The 19,401-nt window shown below is 37.8% G+C and overlaps 1 protein-coding gene across 5 annotated transcripts in view; it reads left to right on the top strand.

Moving 5' to 3' along the window:
- The first annotated feature begins 4,408 nt into the window (after nt 1-4,408).
- Wdr72 (WD repeat domain 72) overlaps nt 4,409-19,401 on the top strand; it is a 236,199-nt gene continuing 221,206 nt past the window's right edge. For 3 of the 5 annotated variants that reach the window (XM_078049591.1, XM_078049595.1, XM_078049594.1), the window contains exon 1: nt 5,135-5,267. The gene's annotated coding sequence lies outside the window, so the exon portion shown is untranslated. Of the gene's footprint in view, nt 4,528-5,134; nt 5,268-6,358; nt 6,382-19,401 lie in introns of those variants that run through there. The other 2 variants (XM_078049592.1, XM_078049593.1) reach the window with 2 other exon arrangements.

Here is a 19,401-nt window from a genome sequence, read left to right on the forward strand (position 1 = left end):
ACATCATTTAACAAATTGATTCTAAATTTTCTCATCTGTAAAAATGAGGATAATATCTACCTATATCAGGGTTTTTACTTGTGTATAAGAGAAAGCAACACTTGATAATCTGAACAGAAAGGATTTTATAAAAGAATATCAATCTCTCTTAGGAGATGGAAATGTAAATTTGGATGTTTATGTGGTCATGAAAAATTCCAAAATTATACCACAAAAATGGCCCCATGGAAACATCGCTGCCATGAGCTGGGTGTAGATACTGGAACTAGAGCCTGTACCACTGATACTCAGCTAGTGGTCCTTGTCCATCTAGCGGCAACTACTAGAAACACTACACACTGATTTTGGAATCTAGAGCCAGGTGCTGCCATCTCCCTCAAAAGTATACATTTTGTCTGAGGCTGTGACTCTGGTTGAAAGAACCTAAAAACATGGATCCATGTCTTAAGTTTAATGGAATACTGAACAGTAAGCAATGATGTTGTTTTACAGCTTCTCCAGGAAAAAATAGGCTTTAACTCCTAAGGAAGGTGGATTTTGTATACATAAGGAACAGGGCCAAATACTGGACTGTCAAAAACAAAAACAAAAAACTGGACTGCCAATGCCCAAATACCTCAGGCTATCAAAGGTTTTTAGAAGATATAAAGGACATTATAACACAGACAACTTTAAAAATGTCAGATATTATTAGCATTACCATCTTCAACATATCATCATCTGGGAACATTCTTCATGAGTTCTCTATTAGTAATCTAATAGAGAACTTAGTGACTTAGAAACAATAAACACTATTACAACAGAGTATCTATAATCGGGAGTTGGGAGTGGCCAAACTGTGTGTTTCTGGTGTAAGATTTTTCATGAGGTTGCAGTTAAGGTACTACTTGAGGCTAATAGTCTCACTGGGGCTAGAGGATCTCTTTGCCAGATGTATAAGAAGGCACCTTCACACAGAGAGGTGTCAGGGACTTGATGGCTACTACAGAGAGGCCTCTGATCCTAAATACAGAGCCTTTGCATAGAGTTGCATAAATGTCTTCACAACATGTCTTTCCTCAAAGAGAGTGAGAACAAGATGTAAGTTACAATGTCACTTTGTGATCTACATTTGATAATTATTCTCCATCACTTCTACCATATTTTATTTGCTGGAAGGCAATCACTAAGTAAGTCCCATACTCCAGGGGAAGGGAGCTAAGTCTTCACCAAAGAGAAGAATAGTAAAGAATTTTGGACATATAGTACACCATTACAAGTTAAGAAATATTTACTGACAGTCCCAACTAATTTCCTTATTATTTTTAGTCATTTTTTTTCCATTATAACATGTCAGAAGTTAAATCACAACATACCTCCAGGGATATTTATTTTATCTAGTAAAAATCCTTTATTTCTTAAAGACGGGAGTTCACATTGGACAGCATCTTATCAGCAAAGAAACACATTTCAAGCTGCAAATGAAATATTTGTAATTTTTTTTGTTCAAATTCCTGAATCCCACAGTTCAGAGATAAGAGATTAAAAAGTAAAACATACTGGGTTGGCTATCCCTGTTAATGTAGTGGGAAGAAAAGGAGGAGATATTTTTGTAATTTAAGATGCTTTTCTGAGAGCGCAAAAGAATTCTAGAGACCCAAACTTAAATGCAATTAGGAGCCAAAAGGTGATGTAGATGGAGGTGGTGAGGCCTCTGACATTAGAGTAAGGAGATAGGATGGTGAGTAAACAGGCACAGCCCATACTCTCATGGAGTTAATAGTCAATCCAGTGCATCAAGACAACACACAATGAAGATATGTGTATTCAATCCCTTGTGCTAAGAGTGGAGACACTGGCTCCCTTATATTTTGCAGGACTCAACTGCTTTAACTCCGGATATCAACCTGGAAAGATGGATTGAGAGGCATATAAATGGTGACACATTTTGACTTAGCAATTCTGCATCCAGAAATCTGTCCTAACAAAGTATACAACACAGCATATTTGAATTAAAAGTTAAAAACAAATGCAAGTGGGAAGTAGGTACATTAAAGTGTACATTAAAGTGTTCCTTTAGTAATCTATTATGCAGCTATGAAAAAGGATAGTTATTAAGATAATGTAGCAACAAGGCAAACTTCTTATAATTTAATGTCATAGAGAAATAATATAAACTATACCCATATAATATCATAATTATGTAAAACATTTTTAAAAAGAAGAAATACATTACAATAAGTATGGATAATAATGGTTAATTTAGGTTGGCATGGTTTAGAAAAATATTTTTTCTCCTCCCTCTCTCTCTCTCTATATATATATATATATATATTTTAATATTTTTTAGTTGCAGATGGACATATTTTATTTATTTATCTTTATTTCTTTATCTTTATGGGTGCTGAGGATCAAACCCAGTGCCTCACCTGTGCTAGGTGAGTGCTTCTACCACTAAGCCATAATCCCAGTCCCCCCTCTTCTGTATATTTATTTCCATGTATAAATCTTTGAAAAATTAGTTTATACTAAAAACTTGAGCCAAGTCAGCTCCTCTTAAAGAATTTAGGAAATTTATGAAATTTTAGTTGTATGGCTGAGAAATAACATTGCATACATGTCATATGGTTTGTACTCTAGAAATCACAGAGATTTTTTAGTTATAGTATCTTATTTATAATACATAAATCAGAAAACAGGAAAAAAGTGGGGCAGGGTGGAGGGAAGTTCATACAATTACCTTAAGCAATATCTACTGTGTCGAAAGAAAAGTAATGCATGTTGGTTAGTGCATGATCAAACATCTGTATCCACAGGGTGAGACTTTCAGAAAAACAGTCCTCAAGCACCCCATAAACCAGGCATGGGAACTGCTCCAAATCCATTACTACAAACCATTAAGTATGAGTAATATATGGAATAAGTGAGGTGGGTAAGTTGCTCTCAGTTGCTTTAACTAGCTAGAAGCTGGCAATTCTATTTTTTAATTCATTCATTGTTAAGCCATAAGGGATCTTGTATCCAGCACAATATGTTCATTTTACATGCAGGAGTCTAGGATTTGTCCATAGTATGATTTTATTGGACTTCAGACTTTTTCATTTTGGGGAACCTGTTTCTTCATAAACAATATTAATTATTAAATTTTAGAAAATCCTATTTCTGAAAGAAGAAACTTTATTTTAAAGAATTCCTGCAAAAAGAAAGGGAGAGACTTATAACAGAGAAGGGGAGTATTGCAGTAGGGGGAAAGCTTTGACCCTGGGATGGGCAAACCTTTCAAAAGGCAGGCAGGAAAAAGTATTTTCTAGGAAGGACTAAACAACACTGTAGAGAACAAGATGTGGAAAAGTGGGCCAAACTAGTTTGGATGATCTTACAGTAGAAAGAGAAGGTTTTATTGGGGGTCAGTGTATTTACATAAGGGATTGTTAGGGGGTTGTGCAATGGTTGGGCTGACAGCGGGTCAAACTTCAGGGCCAGGAGAAGGTTGAGAAGTCTAACTAGAATTTGTTCAAGTACAGGTAGTTATTTTTTCTGGGTTGGTCACTAGGTACCAACAATTCAGTTAATCATTTATGGGGAATTGGAGGGTCTATGTCCAGACTGGTTATAGGTAAACAAGAGTGGCATTGGTGAGTTTTACTTAAGCCATAAGGTAAAGGATGGTTCCTTGTAGTAAGTTGTTTCTAGAAATGAAAGGGGTGGGAGGGTTTCTTTAACCCTTTCTGTTTTCCAGGATCACAGGGCTAAGATAAAGCTCAACAATGTCAGTGACTATCTTGGTTTAAAAACCAATAAGCTATTATATTTTTACAACACTTTTTTCAATCCAGAAGTTCTTTTTTTTTTTTCTGCCTTTCTCTTTTTCTCCATATTGCTGTTCTTTGTAAAAATATCATGGGTCCTAGGAACTGCACCTAATGGATAAGTAAGCTCTAATCTGAGTTCCAGAGAAGTTTAGGATCTTTAAGGCCACAGAGCTAATTATGGCAGAGCTCAGATAACAGAAAATAGTTCCTGATCTTTTTCCACAACTTTTTCAGTCTCTATGGAGACTGAAGCAAAAGGCTCTGCTCAAAAGACAGGAGGAAGGCTTGAGGATGAGGTATGTATGTGTGGAGATATTTCCTTCCTGCAGACTTAGAAAGTCAGGGTTGGTGAGGGAATTTCTTGGAGAGCTGGGTGCACCTTAACAGTTGATGGTTGCATGCATACATCGTTTGCCAACATTTACGGGGTATCTACTACGTGTTTGGTGTCCCTGCCTAACAGAGCTTATAATCTAGTAGGGGAGTTAGTGCAATAAACTGTGTGACAGTGTTTATGACAGAAGTGAGGTACCTTAGGAGTGAACATGACTCACCTTACCTGTTTGGGGAAGTGAGGCTCCAGAACAGGAACTAAGTCCCCACTGAGGACAAAGAGGCAGAGGAGGAGTGTTCTAGTCAGACTGCACTGGGGGAGACTCTGGGGGAAGCCCTGCAACTGTGGTCTGTCGTGGGCCTGGCTATAAGAACCGCAGAACCCTAGAACTTGGGAAGCCAGGTAGGTGTCAGTGTAAAAGGAGGGGTTAACACCTCTCCTCTCCTCACCGGCTTCCAGGGGTTTTGGAAGCCAAAGGCACCCTGAGGCGGTGGAGGGTCAAGTAACTGAGAAACCTCAAGAAAAGCAAGCAGTCCCTCCCATTTTCCTAAACCACCCAGTCAGTCGTGGTGGGCGCCCACCCGTAGCAGGTTCGGTGCTGATTTCCGCCTAGGGTGAATTTTTTACCTCCTCGGGGAGCTTCGGAATCTCGCTTTGCCTGCTCGGGGAGTGCGGTCTGGAGGAAAACGTCCTCCCACACCTGCACATCCAAGTTCTGGGAGCTCCAAGTCGCCCCCAACGCCCGGGGCCAAGAGTTCAGTCCACCAGGGCCACTTTGATTTTCTTCACCTCCAACTCCAACTCGCCAGTCCTGACAGGAGCGGGCTCTTGCTGGCTGCAGACCGGCCTGTTCCGGGCTTCCAGAGAGAAGAAGGTTGCCTGCGTGAAGGAGCGGCGGGCGGCTGCGGCCGGAGCGAACCGGGGGCGGGACCGGGGCCGGGGCCCGGGCCGGGGCGGGGCCGGGGCGGGGCCGGGGGCGGGGCCGAGGCGAGTTCCCCTCAGACCCAAAGGCCCCCCAGCCGCCTACCGCCAGCTGTGCGGCTGCACGACGGTCACGCTGCCTAGCCCCTGCTACACCACAGTGCCACAGCTCGCGGAAGGTGGACGCCCCTGGGCTTGGCTCAGGCTCCTGGTCCCAAGCGGTGGGTCCTCGGCAGCCCCTCAGGGGGGCCGCCTCTCGGTTTGCTTCTCTCTCGGAGCCGGCGCTGGAGGGAAACTGCCGGGCGGGAAAGGAACGGGCGCGCGCCTGTGTCCTTTGCTAAAACCTATTCCTTTTGCTCCAAGTTCTTGCACGCGGACAGCCCCTCCTCAAACTCTTTTCCAGACGTTGCAAAGCCGCTCATCTGTCAATTTGATTTTTGGATGGGAGATGGGGGAATTGCTGGGGGACACGCCGTACCGTACTTAAACTGAGTTCTGGGTACTTTTAGGGACCTGCCTGTCATTATTTGGGAGTTTACTGGGAGTCAGGTATCAGGCTTGTCTGGAACGGGAGTGTGTGGAATTAATTTTATAACTGAGTTCATTATGAAGAAAAAAGACCCTGTGGACAGACATACTCGGGCGGGACAGTTTAGAGCTGCTGTGGGCGGGGGGATCTGGTGAAAATCTTCCTTAGCGCCCACCTATGGCTGAGCCCGCCAAAAGGATTTACAGGCACAAGACGTTCGTCTGTCAGGTTAGACGCAGAATGGGAAAACAAATCCAGAGGCAGATGTGCCTACATTCACAAAAACCTGAATAAAGTGACACACCGGGAATACTTCCTTCTGGGGCCAATGCTTCCTTAACATGCCCTCACAGCATTTTTGCATACAGTTAACAAAGGCATGTAAACAGAACTTTGCTCTACATTAAACCTTTTCTTCCTCCTCCCAGCATTATTCTAAAAGAGTTCAAGGTCAACTATTGGAGACTGGGTCACCTGTTAGGGATTTTTTTGGAAGAAAGTGTTTAGAAACATTTATTAGTTCCTTTCATTCTTCCACTCCTCCCCTGCCCACACCCCCACCCCACTGCTCACCTGCAGGACTTTTTCCTCTCTCTTTCCTTTTTTTCATTTTCACCAAAGACCAGGAAGAAAGAAAACAATCACTTTTGTCTTGGAAGTACTTGGGGTTAATTTGGTCTTGTGGTTTTTTGGCAAACATCACTTGTTACTTAGCCTTCTTTTAGTTTCTTGAATATTAAAATGTGCCATAGTGTTTTCTGTAAAGAATACAGAGGACTGAAGGAGAAAGAGGAACTGTCCTTGAGGTACGCTAGTAAGTGATTATTATTTTTCCAGTACTGGAGATCCAACCCAGGGGTACTTTACTCCTAACCTCTTAATTACATCCCCAACCTTTTATATTTTTATTTTTTTTAATTTTGAGACAGGGTCTCCCTAAATTGCTGAGGCTGACCTGGAATTTGCAGTCCTTACTCACTCAGCCTCCACAGTGGTTGGGAGCCTCACCCCACCAGCAAAGTGGTTATTTTTTAAAACCACAGAAAAATGATACTGTTAGTTGAGTTTCAGTATTTTTACTTTGGGGGCAAGATATTTATGAATTATGATTATTTTATCAAGACAACATCAACCTCTCCCTGTGTATGAGAACTCTACCCAATGGAGGGAATATTTTAGAAACCTGAAGTTCTAGTTTATAGAGGCCTACAGGTAAAGAGGAGTATATTTAAGCTATACAATAACTTCAAGGAACCTTGAAATAATGGTAACAGGGATATTTGAAGGTTTCAAGATTGCTTGATCATTTGTCTTTGGGGCAATTCACTTATTCTTTGTGTTATTTGATAATAAAGTTAATAGTAATACTGCTCAATAATATTGCTCACAAAATCGGCTCTCATTAGTATTCTGTTAGCTCATCATAAAAAGCATGTCTGTGGAATCCTTTTTTGAATGTATGCTTATTTTTTTCCTAGTGGTTAAAATTTTTAGATTCAGTTCTTCTCTAGGCTAAATTGCAGGCAGGGGCATATGATAAGGACCTGGACTAAAAATATTTAACTGCACATTGTTCTAGCCCCAGATCAACTTTGAAGTTCTGATAAATCCCCTAATTAATTTTGGGGTCTCATTAAGTCCCTTACCTTTTATGTGCCAATTTTAATCTTCAAGATAAGGAGAGTTTCTTTGAATAGAAAAGACATTTGGGTTCCTTGAAACTCTTTTTAAAAATACAAATCTTTAGGTTTACAGCTAGGAATCATTGCACTAGAAGATTGATTACAGAGAATGTCCTAACATCCTGGACACTACCCCAGCCCCACTTAAGCACTGCAGTGTAGTGTTTAAGAGCATGAGATTTGTAGACTGATAGGTATGTTTTTCAGCGCTGACCTTAGGCAAATTATTTAAGTTCTTCAAGTCTCAATTTCCTCATGTTTAGAGTAGACATGATAAAATGTCTAAGGATATATGAATACAGTGAAGTGATTACCTAATGTAAACAGCATAGTGTATGGCATTTAATAAAAAATTAATAAAGGGTAGCATTATCTTCATTAATGCTAACTTTTGTGTTCTTTTTATTTTAGCAATATGAAACGTAACTAGAATAAATATAAAGTCCTATGCATTTAGAAAAATGAAAACGTACAGGATGAAGGAGAAGTAAGTTATTGAACCAGTTAACTTTATGGTTAATTGATGTATTGCCTGTGAGTTAGCAGTGAGCAGTGAGGGTAAAGGCCCAGAAAACTCATATGGTTTTAGGCTTCTTTGGTTGAAATTAGAATGATTTGTCTGGAGAAGAAGGAAGAAGAGAGTTGACTTGTGACTAATACATTAATTCTTTGGCTTCACACTCAGTAGTTTGTTTTTGTTCACTCTATATAAACTTTTTTTTTCATTTTTGACAGTGCTGTGGATGAAACTCAGAACCTCACACATGCCAGGCAATGCTCTACCACTGAGCCACATTCCCAGCCCACCACTCAGCATATTTTGACCTTTTGTTTATATATAAAATTACCTGACAACAGATTGCAAAGAAGAAAATCCACAAGTCCTCCCTTAGGCATTCATGGCAGAGTTCAGGTAACAGACAGGAAATATTAGAACAAAGTAATAAATACCCTCGAAAAGAATAAAAGGGAAAGCTGAGAGTGGAACAGTGCTAAACATCAACCAGAGCAGGCTCAAAGAACTAAAATTTAGTTACAGTTTTGCAGATTCCAGTTTTGTAGGCATTTGTCAGGTGGAAATGCTGAGAAAGCATCCTAAGCCAAGTAAAAATTTGTTTGCTAGGGTGAAAAGACACTATAAATGCAAATCATGTCAAGCTGTCTCCATGCTGTCCCATCCTTTACTGGCTATTGGCAAGCTGTTGGCAAATTATTTTACCTCAGAGTCTTCATTTCCTCAAATGTAAAAGGGGGATCTCACTATTATTTCACATTATTGGGTACTAATTTAATCTTTGAGTGCATCCTGTGAGGATATCTCCCTTATGACATGGTTAGAAGACTTAGTTGTATATAAAACAGTTTCCTGCCGAATGCACAGTAGGCACTCAACCAATCTGATACCCTCCACTCCTATTCTTCTCCTGACTAGAGATAGGTGAGCACTAACCTAGACTTGAATACAGGTGGGGGTTTATGGATTTCATGCATTTTACAAAAAACAGATAAAGAAATGTTTCAACTGTTCTCATGCTTTACAATGAAGCATCAGGTTATATATACTTTCACAACCACTGCCCTTCTTCAACCACTGAAGGCTTTCCTCCCTCTAGACTATGTTTTTATTAACCTATGTTTTGGGGCCAGGTTCTGGGAAAGGAATTCCACACACTTTAAGTGTTTTCTTGCTGGAAAAGTTCTACATTCCTACATTTGCATGATAGGATCTCTGGCCATTTTACATCCAGCTTTTTGCTCCAAGTCATTGCAGTCTTAGCTATTGAAGTGAGTCTTAGAAAATATTTTGGAAGAGATATTGAAAATGGGTTCATTTGGGGTAACAAAATGCAAACTTGACTATTTTGAGAGGAATATATTATAGAGTTTTATCCTCTTGACTTTTCTTTTTTTTAATATTAATTTTTTAGTTGTAGTTAGACACAATACCTTTTTTTTTTAATTTAATTTTTATGTGGTGCTAAGGATTGAATCCAGGGCCTCACATGTGCTAGGCAAGCAGTCTACAGCTGAGCCACAGCCCCAACCCCTTGACTTTTCTTTGGTATTGTTAGATTTTAAAATCTCTTTAAATTTGGAAGAATTTGCCTTAAAATTCTAATATGATCATGCATGAGTTATCTGTCTTGCAATTGTTGTACAAATTTGCTGAATAACTTAATACCTAGACTTTCCCCCTTTTCAGCTTTTCTCCATGTGAATTTCAAAGAAAAGATAATTCTGTTGCAATGCCTGCAAAGCATGGAAAAATTCTATGAATCATATAGACACCAGTAGATAGCAAAATAATTTAATTATGTTAGGTTTTGGTCATTATAGAAAAAAAGAGTTCTTTAAGGGCCAGGTCAGGCCTGTTGTTTATGGAAGGCCTAGATCAGGCCATTGGCATTCCTACTAGGCCATGAATACCTGACCTGAGAAAGAACTTTTTGAGGAGAGTTGTTCTTTTTTGGGCATTCATTCGTTATTCAGTGAATTTTAAAAATATAATCAGTTTATTTGAGTATTTCATTAATTGTGCTGTGCAGGAGGCATGCTTAGCCTCAAGTGTGGATGTCTTTGGAGAATTGGTCTCAAAATATTCCTGTATCCTATCTTTTAGAGGTTCTGGGTCATTACATACAGTGTGAAACACAGGAATCTGAATTTTAACAGACTTCTAAGGTGATACTTATCCTGACTGAAGCTTTCTTATTTTTTTGACAGTGTTTTTCCAACATTGGTGTACATGTTATACCTCATGTAGACTCTGTGGAGAACAGTGTCATCCCTCTGTCTAGAATTTATTACTTACTGACCAAGTATATGAACAAATCCAAACTCCAGACCACTCTCTGTTTTTGACTTACCTTCTTATTGTTTTCTTTAATAAGAAATATGGACTTGGGCTAAATTTATATACATTTCCATACTGTTCCTTAATTTGATGCTTTTCTCTATTTTTGTATAAATCCAGTTTAGTCTAAAAGAGTATTCTTGGAGCAATTAGATTAAGGCTCCTCTTTACAGATATGGCCTGTTGAGTTCTGTTAAATTCTTGGACTTCTTAGGATATCAAGACATCTTTTATCTTTATTACCACCTTCTAAAGTGTAATGGATGGATGAATTCAGGATAGAAAGATGAGAAGGTTTGATTGAAGAAGACTGCATGTTTTATTAGACTTGAGTTTACTCTTTTTTAAACTGTGGATATAAATTGCTAGCTGAGTATTTTAGTAATTGATCTTTCCTCTTAGAAGCCCTCCTTGAGCTCCTGTCCAAGCTGAATTAAGTGCCTCATGCTCTGAATTCTCCACCTAACTTGTAGGAACCAGGCTATGGCCTCTTTTACCTGGGAGAACAGGTGTATGATTTGACAGCATTTGGGGGCAGAAACCAGGATCTTCTGTCTCACATAGAGAATAGTCAGGTAGATTATAAACATTTCTTAGGTGAATTAACCCCCACTTTCAAATGACTGTTAAAGCATAATTCTTTTATTTTCTGTAACAGTTCATAAATTTCTTCTCTTTTTAAATGTAAAAATTTTGTCTGTGCCCACCTTTGAGAAATATAGTATAATCACTTGCAATCATTATTTCAAAATTGGAGATAAAAATAGCATTGTTATTGTTATTTATTTATTTTAGTTAGAAGAAACACTGACTTTAAATAGCCCATCATGACATACAGGCACACAGATAATTATCACTCTTCTTCTTGAGGCTCTGGGAAGGGACATTTGAAGATGTGTTTGAACAGAAAGAGCTTCATCCTTATTATTTTTTCCCAGTGAGGTCACAGAGATAAACCAAGTTAGAGTGACTCTCTTGAATAGCTAATGTCTGTCGCCTGGAGAAAGAGAAAATTATTTTCTGCCCTTCATGTTGATGTGTAAAGAACATGTGTTCTGAGTAGCTGCTATTTTCAGTACCTCTTTTTCCAGTTGAGGTGCAACATAAACTATTTTAATTAATATTGTGTCACCAAAAGGGATTGAAATAGCCAATTGAATTCTGCCAAGATAGAGTCTTTTGATGAAAACATATCTTTATTGATTGTGGATGAAGAAAATCATTCTTAAAATGAAATCCTGAGAAAAATCATATCCCTCAGAGAAAATTTCTGAGTGGCAGGCTGAGATTAACATCATAAAATTGAATCTGTGCTGCAAGCCTTTGATGTAATCAGCAGCTGGGAGATGGCGTTGCCCTTGCTGTGCTCCTTCTGATTGTGGTGAATTATTGTGCGGAATGAAATAAGTGTTTCTGGTGTCCCTCCTCCAAGAAATACAAACAAGGTATTACTAGGTAGTTTCTTGCTGGTTAGAATGGGGTGGATCGATTCTAGGCCTCTAAGGCTCTCATATACCCACGAACTTTAGGATTTGGCCATTTGTTGATGCTCCAGGGACAGAATTTCTCGATACCATGGATAGTGACTTCTTTGGTCAGTAGAAATCTAGCAGAGCAGACAAGAGGGATCCCTTTTACCGGGGACTGTTTCTGGAACAAGACAAAGCTGGGAAAATTGCCTGGTTTTTCTTGGCCTGTAGTTCTAGTCAACCCCTTTCCATCTCAGAGTAGAAATCTTGCTTTGCATGATGACTCTTGCTCCTTGACCCCAGTGTTACAATAGGCTTTCAACTGTTTTTGTTTTAAGTCTGATGTTTGAAATCACTCCTGCCCATGCATATGCTTCTATATGTATAATAAATAGGTTTTGTAGATTAGGAAAAATCTACTTATAGGATCACCCACAGACTGAAGAGTGATTTGGCACCTAACCACACTGTGGTTGAATCTAAGTTGTATTTGTTTTACTTTGTTTCATTTTCTTTGAAGAAATAGATGGGCTGGCTTGCCCATATGTAACTGTGAACAGGCGTGGGTGTCAGCATGATGTCAGCTCCCTCTCAGGCCCTTGGAGAAGTGGGCAGTACCTTGAAGTCAGACATGTCTTAGGATGTAATTAATTCTAGCCAAGGGATTCAGATTTACCCAGACTAGCAATCCTAATGTTAGGTATGTGGATTCAATGAGAAAATGCATGGCAAAGCCCCAACAGAGCATCCAGAGCGCATTTGCAGTTTAGTAGACATTTTTGAGTGGAATTTGTTAACACTGTTTGCCTTAATATTGGGAAAAAGAAGAAAACACAATGAAGGCAGAGGTGGGGATGTGTTCTAAAATAAGGGAAAATGGGAAGATCCAGGACAGAGAAAATTCTGAGGAAAAAAAATAAAGGTGAGGTGGGGAATATGAGAAGGAAATTAAGCTTGTTTTGACTCGTGATAGACAATCCAAAAAGATAAGGATGAGTGTAAGTGGGTCAACTTCTGCGCCTGGAACTAGTGTCAGAATGGGCCAGAAGTACCAGAAAATATCCTTTTAAAACATTAATATTCCAGTAAGGTTAAGATTTCTTTGAATTATAACTTTCAGGTCCTGTACTTTCTCTACCACTCTCTACAAAACGCCATGGGATTCTACTTTCATAAACCTCCAGTGCAAGGGATAGGCTTAAAGGCTTTACTCAAAGGTATTCCTAATTGATGGGCAGAACCAGAAAACACTGGACTCATAGACATTATGGAGGCTTCTACAGAGAGACTTCCTCCACAGAGCCCCCATATTCCTGCCCTGGGAGTGCTGCCATCTGCTTGGGAAAAGAAGGATGGACATGAGTGTGGACTAACTTCTAGTGTCACTTATGTCATTGCTGAGAGGAGGGAAGTGTGTGTCAGGTCAAAGAAGGGATAACTGATCCTTGGAAAAACCCAGAATTTTCCCAAGAGAAGCCAAGGTGTAAGGGATGGGCCACTGACCGCAATGGGCATGAAGCCCCCTTGCTGTTGTACCTCAGGAATACTCATGCCAGCCAGCCTCCCACTGACTGTTTACATGTGTAGGATTTAGCTCAGAGCTGTGAACCTTTCATTTAGTAGAACCTTAATAAATACTTGTTGATGAATAAATGAATATATTTTTAGGAAGCCTGTAGTATAGTAGAAAGGAGATTTTTATGCAAAAGAAGAGAATAGAATTTTGTATGTGGCCAATTGTATTAAATATGTTTCAAGAAAACACATACACACATATACACACAGAGGCAGATCTAACTTCTGTCTAGAAAGCAACAAAATTTGTTAAATGATATGCTAGGTTTTTTTTTTGTTTGTTTTTGTTTTTTAGAATTGTGCAACATAGTGCCACAAACTGAGTGGCTTAAACAACAATATATTCTCTCAAAATTCTGAGACTAGAGGTCCCAAATTGAGGTATTTTAACAATCAGTTCCTTCTAAGGGCTGAAAACAAATGTATTCATGACTCTCCTTTACCTCCTAGTGGTTTGCTGAACAACCCCTCACCCCCACAAGTGGTACTGGGAATTGAACCCAGGAAGTTCTACCATTAATCTGAATTTTCAGCCCTTTTTAAAAATTTTTAGACAATGTCTTGCTAAGTTGTGAGGCTGGCCTCAAACTTGTAATACTCCTGAGTAGTGGCAATCTTTGATGTTTCTTGGCTTGTAAAATTATCACCCCAATCTCTGCCTTCAACTTTACATGGCTTTCTCTGTCTGTTGTGTCAGTCTTCAAATTTCTACATTTTATATGAACAACAGTCATAGTGTGTTAGGATTTCACCCTAATCCTTTTTGACCTCATCTTCACTTACTTATATCTGCAATGAACCCTGTTTTCAAAAAAAGTCACATTCTAAAATACCTACAGTTAGAATTTCATCATATGAATTTTTTCATCATAAAAGATGAAAAAATGGTGGATAATTTTGTCAATTTTTAAAAATACAAATTATTTTATCTTACAATTAGATATCTTTGAAGTCTTACCTTCATCTCTTACTTAATTAACTTAATAGGTGGATCTACTCTAAATTACAAAAAATAAAGTGAAGGATTATAAGTTTCCATTTAGTACTATTTTACTTAGCAGGAGATATATATATATATATATATATATATATATATTATGATTTAAAAAAATCTTTCAATAATAGCAAATATTATTTATTGAGTACTTAGTATATAATGATCTCTGTGGATTATGTAACTTGACTCTCACATCAATCCTGTTAGACTGATACTATTTATCCTCATTTTATTGATGAGGAATCTAACATGCTGTCTTAAAATTACCTTCCAAAAGACATACAGTGTCACAGATGGTCTTTTAGCATATGCTCATTTATAAAACTTTATGTATTATTTAAAAAAAAAAACTTATAAAGAAGTCGATTTTGCTCAGTCTAGAGATTCTAGGCCACTGGCTTCAGGTCAGCTGTAGTGTGGTGGCTGGCAGGGTCAGGGGTGTTGTTGGATGGGAGGATCCTATGCTCAAACCAAGAAACCAGAGCAATTTGTTTTTATATAGATTAGTTTAATAATTAAAGTACATTAATTTAAAGAAATATATTAGGCATGTAGTTTTCCAGGTCATTCTTGTTTATGGGGAAAATATATGACTCAAGACTGGAAATGGGTTTACAGAACACACACACACACACACACACACACACACACACACACACAAAACAATTGCTTTGCCAATTAGTATAAATGCTTAAGTTAAAACTAACCATAAGATGACTCAGTTGTGAATACTTTGAGAGCAGAGACTCTGTTTGTCTACTCTTTGTGTTCTCTGCAACCCAACCCAATAGCTTGCATCTGTCTTTTTAGTTCTCTTTATTTGTTGAATGTAATTAAAAATGGACTAAACAGGAAAAGCAAAACAAAGCAAAAAGCCCTCTTAAAGCCTAAAACTGAGGTTTTTAAATAAAGGTGTCACCCAGAAATTGCCCTGTCATTCTCATGTTTTCCTTGCTACCCTGTAATGCTCAACTCTTTAACAGTGGCTGTAAAAGGAACGCTCTTGACCTTCATTTGACTGTATTAACTCTGTTACCCTGCATCTTAATAAGTAAGTAGGTGAAGTTTGAAGGTAGTATTTTATGAAAATCTTTGAATCACAGGCTCAGAGAGCTGTGTGCTGTGATGGAAACTTCATTTGTGTCATGAAGCATGTGATTTCTTGGCTTGTATTATACATGTTCCATATCATTACTCTTTGTAGTTCAGAGATTAATTTGCATATATCTTTAATTTCTCCATTGACCTATGGGTTATTTTAACATTGACTTTACCTGCCAAGGTATTCCTTACCTAAAATACATTATTTTCTAAAGTTTCCTAAGTAGCAGTTAATCACTTAGTAATAAGAGCTTGGCTTTGAAGTTGGTTAGGAGTTAATTCTGATATGTTCATGCTTCAGTGGGTAGACCAAACAGAATTTTATGTGTTATTCAAATATGCCTCAGGCAGCCTTTGACTTAATAGAAACAGTTTTTCACCTTTTCTAAGGAATGATCTGATCATAGTCTGTTGATAAAATAAGAACTTTTGCTTCAGGAAGCGTGTGCAAACAGGTCTCAGGGAACTGAGTTTCTGCTGAGAATTATTTAGGAATCCCCAGTTCCCATGGACTCCTGGGACAGCTTGCCTTATATTTCCATGTGGTTAAAGCAGTTCTCACTCTGGCTCATACAGATATCCAGTTACTTTTCTTCAGTTTACTTTTGCTTCTTGTTCCTTTATAGAGCTCTACTTTACCCTCTCCCAAATTATTGTCATTTAATAGCTAGCTGTGTCACATTGTCCATGCTCCTTGGCTGTGCTCCTTCCTCTCTCTGTTTTCTCAAGTTTCTGAAGGTAGAATTTATACACAATACACTGCACCCACTTAGAGTGTGTAATTCAATGTATTTTAATACCTATGCTCTTTCAATCTCCACCTAAACTCAAAATTTTAAAACAAATCTTCCTCTGGCCTCAGGATGACCAAGTTATCTGTTTTGAAGAAAATAATCTTGAAGTGATTGATTTTCATCCCTCACAGTATCTGAGTTTTGAAGAAAGTGGGCAAGATTCTTCTCCACTTAAGCAATGGCATTCAGAAAGTTCACATAGTTGTAGGGGTTAGATCTAAAATTCAAACCCAGCTCTGCTTTATCCCAAAGCTCAATTATTAATGGCCACACTATTTTTTATTTTCCTCACAGATATTTACTTTCAGGAGGTTATTGTGAAAGTTCATGACTTGTAAGCTGGGAAATTTATCCTTTGTATTTTCTGGTTGATTGTCATTGGTCAAAAGGTTCTAGAATTGTCAATGTTTGAAGGTAGCAAGGTAGAGACTTATTGTCTGGGTGTGTCCCTGAACAAAGCTATTTATGACAAGGTTAAAAGTCCCAGTGTTCAGTAGACACCAACCACAAAACCACATTCACATCAGACTCATTATTCTGCTGGCCTCAGACAAGTCAGAACGGTAAAAACGAATTGTTAAAGGAAAAAGGTGAAGGTGGACTGGAGGACAGGAGCTGGAGTGGTGTTCTGTCCTTGCTTGGGCCTACTGGCTACTGTGTTTATGAAGAAAGATCAGGAAGTGCTAGCCCAGATTTTAAAAGCAATGGAGGTTATTCTGGAGTCTAGATGAGTAACAGGTTTTATTGTTGTTTTGCTTGACTTTTTTTTTTTTCCCCAAGAACAACCAAAATTACAATGGAGTTTTCCTTTGAATATCAGCAAGGTTTTCTGGTGGAGTCTGGGTCACCTTTGTCCTCGTGTACAGGGGTCAAGTTCTGGATGGTTTGTTAAGAAACCTGGTTCTGGTTCTAGCTCTGCCATTCTTTTCCTGGCTTACTTTGTCCATGTAATCAACTTTCCTGGCCTTTTGTTTCCTCATCTTTAGAAGAAGAGGTGATTGTGTTCTCAAAGCTCACTTTTGTCCTTAGGTCACCTGAAGCCCTAGGATTCCTGTAGGACCTGTTACCTCCTTCAGAATATAAGTTCTACCAGAGCAAGAAGGCTCTCTGGTCTTCTGAAAAAATCACATCAACTTTCCTCTGCTTCCTTATCAGCAAAATAGGAGTCTAACTCTTTACTCCTCCCCCTTTTGTATGTTGAATACAGTCACTTCAGAAATATTTAGTGAATGTCACCCCTGTGGCTGGTAGCATGCTAGGGACTAGTGATGGAACAGTGAGCAGACATGCTCAATGTTTGCCAGCTGTACCTTACAGCTTTGCAAGATGTGTCTTCACTGATGACTGAAGAGCCCTATGGGTTTAGACAGTGATAATGAAATTCTTATTATTAGAGTAAGTAGATTGTTGCTATTTCTGTTTAAAAACATGCTATTTAAAACATTTTCCTTTTGTATCAGAGGAGTTTGGGAGCCTGTAGGAGCTCATCCTGTAGGTTCACAGCAGTCTCTGGCCATCACCCTGCCTGCATAACCTGGAGGCCTGTGTAATAGGTGCAAATATGGTTTTGCAAACTCTGTAATGTTTTAAGCTCTCACTAGCTTTAAATCATTTATGTCCCTCGTTATGTTTTACTTAAATCAGTGCTTCCAATTCTTCTTCACATCAAACCATAAACAGAGAAAAATAGAAAATAATTATTTTTGTACTTACAGGGTTGAGAGTTTGGATTTTGCACACACCTTTATATAAACTATTCGTGGCCCCTTATGTGCCATGACACTGCTGAGAAGCTCCAACTTTTTAATTTGTACCACGGTAGACCACTGTGATTGATATCCTGTGTCGGTGAGAATAAGAACAGGGGATTCTGTACAAAAAAGTGAACCACACTACATCTGTGGGGTGCCTTCCTCAGATAAAGATTCTTATACAGAACATTGACTAGTACTTTTAAAATCAGTAGTGGAGATGGGAAAATGAGCGATTTCATTAAATATGACTTTTTTTGTAGAAATTGAAAATATTAAAATTTCATATATTTTGAATGGTTAAAAACCACTTGCAAGCAATAGTCTAAAACCTCTCCTTTAGAAACAAAATGTAGAACTTATGAAAAGAAGCAGTTTGACTTTATTAACCATAAGTGGTAGATAATTCAAACATGTCACAAATGAAATTTGGTTTTCTTTGACATATACCTAAATTTGAACCTATATTTAAATATTTAATGTTTTTAAAAGTAAATTTAATATTGTTTTTATTTCAATCACATATAGATTGCATTTGTCTTCATGTACGATTAAACCTTACCAAAATCAGCTTTGGAATACACTCTTTAACTATTGGATCTAAACAGTTTTTTCATTTAAGCTTTTTTCATTATATCATTAAGAAATCATAACATTTTACACACATATGCATGCACACACTAATACAAGAGGTTTTGAGAGACTATTATTAAAAAAGGGAGCAAAAATCAAGAGTGGAAAGGTTCATGAAATATCAGCCATTTTCTACAGGACTACATTTTCTACAACACACTTGCATCCATGTTCCTACAGAACTTGTGTATGAGCACTTGTTATGTGGTCTTAAAGCTTCTTTGGGAAAAATAATGGGATATAAATATATACCTATGTGTGTGTATGTATGTATATATATATATATACACATATATTTAATTAGTGGTCAATTCATTTATATGAATATTCTGCCTACTGCTAAGATCTTCTTGAAGAACATTAATCTTCTCATTTGAAAATTATTGTGATATGTAAGTAAACTGCAGTAAGAAAATTGTGAAGAAATTATTTGAGGGTCATTTAAGAATATGGCTTTTTGTGTGTATTTGTGCATGTTTATATAATCATTTCCATATATTTACTATATTATAAGATACTGATTATATTGCTTATATATGTTATACTATACAATATCAAAATCTCAAATGCTATACTTAGTGCTGTGAAAAGAAATCTCCAAGTAGGGAAAGTAATATGCCCATTACAATATAATCTGTAATTTTATCCCTGTATGAGGGATATTCCTCTTTTTAAATGTTTGCTTTGTTTTTTTTCTTTTTCTCCAATGGAAATATTTAAGTTACATTTAAGTAAACCAGATTTAAAAATCATTGAAGGGTAAGCATCCATCCTTAAGCTGTTTCAGACATTCCAAAATATCATTCAGACACTCAAACTTGAAGTATAATAATTATAAATAGAGGGCAGTCAAACAGAGGTTTGTAATCCCTTACCAAAGATTTTAAAACTTGTCTAGACATATAATTATCTGAAACAAAACAGGCATTCTTCTGTCAAGAGACATAACTTTTTCTCCACACTGCAGAGA

This window comes from Ictidomys tridecemlineatus, chromosome 5 (genome assembly GCF_052094955.1).
Source record: "Ictidomys tridecemlineatus isolate mIctTri1 chromosome 5, mIctTri1.hap1, whole genome shotgun sequence".
Lineage (NCBI taxonomy): Eukaryota > Metazoa > Chordata > Mammalia > Rodentia > Sciuridae > Ictidomys > Ictidomys tridecemlineatus.